The sequence below is a fragment of the Manacus candei genome, unplaced genomic scaffold (assembly GCF_025592945.1).
Source record: "Manacus candei isolate 608988 ecotype Guabito, Panama unplaced genomic scaffold, ASM2559294v1 h1tg000009l, whole genome shotgun sequence".
Lineage (NCBI taxonomy): Eukaryota > Metazoa > Chordata > Aves > Passeriformes > Pipridae > Manacus > Manacus candei.
In genome coordinates this window covers 4,724,498-4,730,497 of record NW_026138057.1, presented here as the reverse complement: position 1 = coordinate 4,730,497, position 6,000 = coordinate 4,724,498, and positions in this window count along the sequence as shown.

The window sequence follows — 6,000 nt, the reverse complement described above, 5'->3', positions numbered from 1 at the left end:
TCTTGACCGATTTTGCTGTATGGCCCTGTGGACATGACTCCGTTCTTACACATCCCTCTGTAACAGGGTGTCCCCACATTACCAGGATGGGCTGAGCAAGTAGGAAAAGGAAAGGGAAAGAGGGGAAAGGGAAAGAAAGGAAAAGGAAAGAAGGGAAAAGAAACCCCTGAGGGGGCTGCTGCCTCTATTCTGTTGAAGAACCCAGACAAGCCAGTCTCTCTGCAAAAACCATTTGACATTAGATGGAGGTTCCTAAAACCAAAGTGAAGGATTGGCACCTGCTGAGACCTGATTCACCACAAATTCCTTTGCCAGCATCCTGCAGACCAGAACATAAATTATGACAGACAAAGACACTTGAACCCCCTTCAGAGACACTTCATCCTCCCCTCTAATCACTGACTGTTTTTTGCCTGCTCATATGGTTCAGCTATGGGCTGAAGAACCAGGAGATGGCATGGTTCTCACCTCTCCTTTAGGAAGAGCCAGGGTCAGAGTGCTGGAAGTCTTACTCCTTTCTTCACACTGTTTAAGAGTAAGGATTTTTAATTTCGGCCTATTTTGCTTGAATGCTTTTGTTTTCTTGGTTTTTTTCTCCTCCTCCCAGCTGAAAGTTCATGTCACCCCATCTCCCTTTTCCACCTTAGAATAGAATTTATCAGGGCAAATACTAGGATGGGGGTTTAGTTCAGTTTGTAAGGACAGCAGACAACTTACAGCAGTTTCTGTAAATCCTGAAAGTGTTAGCAAAAGACATAATTTTTCTTTTCTTTTAGCCATTAAATAACAAATAAAAGAAACATTCTAATCAGAGGATGCTCCATCAAGGGCAAAAATCCCACGTATTTAACTACTACAAATCCTATGAGGAATGGCTCTGAGAGACTTGAAAGACAAAACCAATATTTAGAAACAAACAGAAATCAGTAGATGATTCACTGTCCCCTAATGGGTGACAGGGTGTCTCAGTTTAATGAGACTGAAAGTATTTTGCTAAGGAGGGTGAGTTATGAGGTAGACCAAACTCCTCTCTCTCAGCAATTGTAAATCCAAAATTAAGAGGTTCCAGTCAAGGAAGTATGGAAAAAAGAAAAATAACAACCCTTTATTAAAGGATATATGTGTATTGGCAAATACAGCAAAAGAACACAAAACCAACTAAACAATAATCCTGTGCCCAAAAAGTCCTTCAAAAAAAAGGAAACAGTTTGATGCTTCTCTGTCCTCTAGTACAATTCTCAGCACGGCCAGCAGGGGGCGCCGTTGGATGGCGGGGGGAGCAGAGCCTGCAGTGCTCGGGGTTGGCCAGCAGGGGGCGCTGTCAGGCTCTGGCAGCCGCCGCGCGAGGCCCCGGGAGCGGGAGAGGCCGAGGACGGAGATTTCCCCCCAGAACTAAGAAGGGGAAGGGGAAAGGGGGAAACAAAAGGGTTCCTCCCACAAAACTCACGCTGTCTGAGGCTGACTGTGGCTGGGATTTCCCCCCCTTCGTCAATGGGCACAAGCCGCTGCCAAACACTGGAGCAGAGGAGGGAAAGGGCGATCTGTTCCCCAGAAAGTTCCTCTGCACATGGGTCAAGCCTCTCCGATGAAGTCCAAGCAGATCTGGTGAGGGCAGAACAGGGCGCAGGAAAAAACAGAGGAAAACTGGGGCCAGAAAACAGCCAGATGACCAGGCAGAAAAACAAAGTGAGCCTCAGACCCCTCCAAGACACGCCTTGCCTGAGTTAGGGCAAAAGTGAAGTGCCTCCCGTTTCCAAGGAGAGAAAAAAGTACTCATCACCCTTCCCCAGAGTCTTTGGAGGGCCACCAGCTTGGAATGCGGATCTGCTAGCTAGTTCCTTTGTGTGTGTCAATCACCCTAGGTAAACACCTTCCCCCTCCCTTGTTTAAGATCTTTCTTTTACAGCAATGGAGGGGAAAGAAAAATTCCCTGATTGCTTTTTCAGAACAAGTAAACTTATGACAGATACTTACAACTTCAGTGTAAGGATTTGTTTGTAGTTATCAGCTAGAAAAACCAAAGGCCAAAACTAACATCAAGGCTTTACAGAAGGAAAAGGTTATTCAAACCCAAATTAACAGCAATGCAATTTTAAAATTAGTAGACTCAGGTAGAACAAGCCCACTGGAGAATCTGTTTCCAGACTACAATAGAAATAGCACCCAATATTTAGTAAAGAAATGTTATTATCAACTTGAGGTACTCTCAGGCTGTATTTGAGTTTGGGTATATTGCTACAATAAGAAAGATTTTGATTGCTTTTGTTTTTATCAGTGCTTTTTTGACCACATTAACACTGTTGTGCCAGAGCAGTGAAAGGCTTAGTTAATTAAGATTTTTTTCTGTAGCTAGCATATAGATGAATTCAGGGTAAGATGATACATGCAGTAGTTTATATTTTACCAGAAATGGTAATAGCACTTTATGTGCCTGGGAATAATCCCAGAATGGGTTAGGCTGGAAAAGCCCTCTAAGACCAAGTCCAACCATTGTCCCAGCACTGCCAAGCCCACCACTAAACCATGTCCCCAAGCACCACATCTACATGACTTTTAAATAATTAAGTAATTCTAAATTAAATTAAATCATGGTCAATCTTCAATTTGAGCATAAAGCTGCAAACACTTACAGGCTGTGATGTGCACAGGTCAGAGGCCAGGGCTGTTTGACTAACAGCAATATTATTAATAGTGTTAGAAACAGCAAAAATGTAAATGAGTATGTCATCACCTGGCACTGTGGAGGTTAAATGAACACACATTGCTGAAGAAAATCAGTAAAGGGATGAGGTGGGGCAAGGAGAAGATGACAAGCACCTGGGAAACAGCACCTGACCACAGAACTAATCTCTCCTGCCATCCCTCAGCATAGCAGACAAGGAAATGTTGGCTGACCTTGCATTATAAAGGCACTTAACTTTGTTTTATTTAGGGTGACTTGACTCTTTGTGGTTCAACCATGAAATACAAGAGCTCTGTTAGTGGTGGTTGAGAGGATGAAATTTTCCATGAAACAAAGAGCTCCTCCTGGGCTCTGGCCCCACTCTGGATCTGGCACAGAACAGCTCCTCTTCCAAAGTCTGAGCAAATGCTGATTCCTGTCCAAGATTCAACAAAAAGCCCAGGGCTATTTTAAGAGTGTCTTTGTACTTTTGCTGACCCACCTGAAGTTTAGTTTGTCACATGGTTTGCTTTCAAATAAAAGGCCAATAATTACTGGTAGTAATAATTACTGCACTGTGTAGGCAAGACAGCAAATTGCATAATTTCTCTAAAGCTTTTGTAGGCCTTACAAACCTTTTAAAAGAATATCCAATTCTCAGCAGTGCTCCAGCTCCTGACTTGCCATTAGCCTGATGTTTATTCTTCATTTAGGACTCCTGTTCTTGCAGTGGAGTTTGCTGTCTAGAGAATTAAAGAATCTTCTTTAGCTTTTAATTTCAGCATCTCTGACTTTTTTGCACTTTTGCTGCGCTGCCTGAAACTTCTAGAAAACAAAATCTGGAATTTGAAACTGAAAATGCTGACCTGGGAAGTCATGTGAGCCCAACTCTCTGAGGACCATCATCTTGTTTTATGGTGAGAATTCTGCTAGAAGTTTATGTCAGCCAGAATAGCTGTAGGCATCCCCTGGGCTTTGAGTTGAGCAGCTGGAAGGACAAGGACACCAAAACTCACCCTTCAGCTCTGTGATTGTGACTTTGCCAGCCTCCTTTCTCTGCAGAAAGAGGAGAGGTGAAGGCATCTAACCACAGAGCTGTGTGATTTTTGGAACCTTTGTGGAGCAGATTGGCCCCATGCCTGCTCTGAAGGCTAACAAGAAGGTATTTTTAACTCTGAAGTGCCACCATCTCTTTAGGTGACCATTTAGGTGTGCAGCCATTTCAAATACAAGAGGGTATTTGAAATTCCATTCCCTGCAAGCAGTGCCCCATTTTCAGTGGCCTTGGGTAATGGAAATAGCTGAAATAGCTGATTTTTTTTTTTTTTTGGCTACTTAAAAGTAATTGTTTGATCAATTTTGCCTGACTCCACAAGGCCATCAAACCCTGTTTTTGTGGCAAGCTGTATTAGACCACTAGGCACCTCTTTTTAGGGTTCCCTTGCTGCATGCAAGGCACTCCCCAGACAGCTGAAGATGTATTGCCCCTTCTTCTGTCCCAGCTCCTAGGACAAATGTGTCAAGTAAAGCTATTTTCATCAATTCAAATTCCCTTTCCGGAAGCCATCCAAGGCAGTGCTCTGGACACTTAGCATTGCATGGCTGAGATCAATTTTTGCTTCTTTCCTCTTTCCACGGACTAATATATCAATCTCTCCTTTGCCAAGTAACTTTAGAGCAGCTTCTGTAAATCAAGGGAGAAGCAATGGGCTCAATGTGAGGAGAATTTGAAGAAGCTTCTTTCAAATTTAGTACAAATTAGGCACCACATTCTTGGCATCCTGTTGATACTTGGATATGGACATGCCTGTATTATTGCAGCCAGAATCTATAACATAGAAAGCCTGCAGCAAGGTGAATATTGACTACATGAAACAGCAGTTCTTGAACTTCATACCACCAGGAATTGACTTGAGTATTAAACATCCGTGAGTTGCACTTTGAATGTCTCTGTTATAGACTGAAGGGTCTCAGAAAAACTTAGGGGGCTCAGTCTGCATTTGCAAAAGCTCTCATCTAAAAGTAGGGGCCTCAGATAAATATCCTTGGTAACTAGCATTTATTCTACTTGATAGAAAAGGCACCTAAAAACTAGAATATCCTGAGATGATTGAAGCTGGAAGGTCAACTGGCACAGGGAAAAAAATGCAGAGATGTACAGACCACACGCAAGGTGAAAATTTGCTGGTGTGCATTTTATCTAAGCCAAACCACCTCTTCAGAGGATTTCCGGGTAATTTCTCCTGCCTCTGCTCCTCTTCATTGGTTAAGAGGCAAAAATCTGGTTGTTCCTGCTGTTGAAAATCTAGTTAAATTAAAAATCAACAGTTACCAGCAACATGGAACAGTCAAGTGTATCTCATGACTGAGAATTCCTCCACCTCCCATGTAATAGCTTTTCAAACTCTGTCTTTCTCTGTTTATTGTTGCTAACAATTATTATAGACATAGGCAAATGAAATATTTTAAAATATTTATATACAAATACTTCGTTGATTGTTCCTATTATGTGCTTAATTATAATTTAGAAGAATGATACTCAGAAGTGTAAAATCAATTGATTAGACAGTGAATAAAATCAGTGCCACTGCTGCCTCCTGTCAGCTGAACCCCAGTGACAACAGGATTGCATTAAGCAGTCACATGATAAATTCAAGGTGCTAAGAAAGTAAATGGCTCACCCAAAGTCAGACAATGAATCAGTAACAGAATCCATTAACAGAAATTAATGGGCTTGCTTGCTGCTTGCATTAGTTACCCACAAGGAGGGCTGAACCAGCCCTGCTGATGGGAAATGCTGATAGTTTGGGGTGGGTGTTTTTCCAGCAGCATTTTGGATAACTACTGATAAATTTGAGTGATCCTAAATGTTTAAGACTTGACTCCTAATCTCCTAGTGGCAACAGCACAATCATAATGCTGATACCTAAATATGCTTGACAAGATATTATCTCAATCTGCATAGAACATCTTGCCATGTTATGATAGTGAGATTAGTGGTTTAGAGATGAAGTTTTCTCCGTTAGGTGAGGTAATCCACGAATAAGCTCCCAAAACTTAATACCCTTAATATTGCTGATAGGGTCACCTAATTTGTTCTTCCAATAACTCGGTTCTTCCTCATTTCACTCTCTGACAAAGGATCACAGTATTTTCCTCGTGATGCTGCTTATGAAGTTTGCCCACAGTGAGGTCACTTTGAGCTTTTCCCTCCTTGCTGGAAGCTCATTTCTTGCCAGGCAGGGCCTGTTTGCCTTTCAGTGGCTCTGGCAGCCCTGCTCCAGCCCTGTCCTGCCACCAAGTTGTGCCCAGGGAGGGCTCAGGGGCTCTGCCTCCCC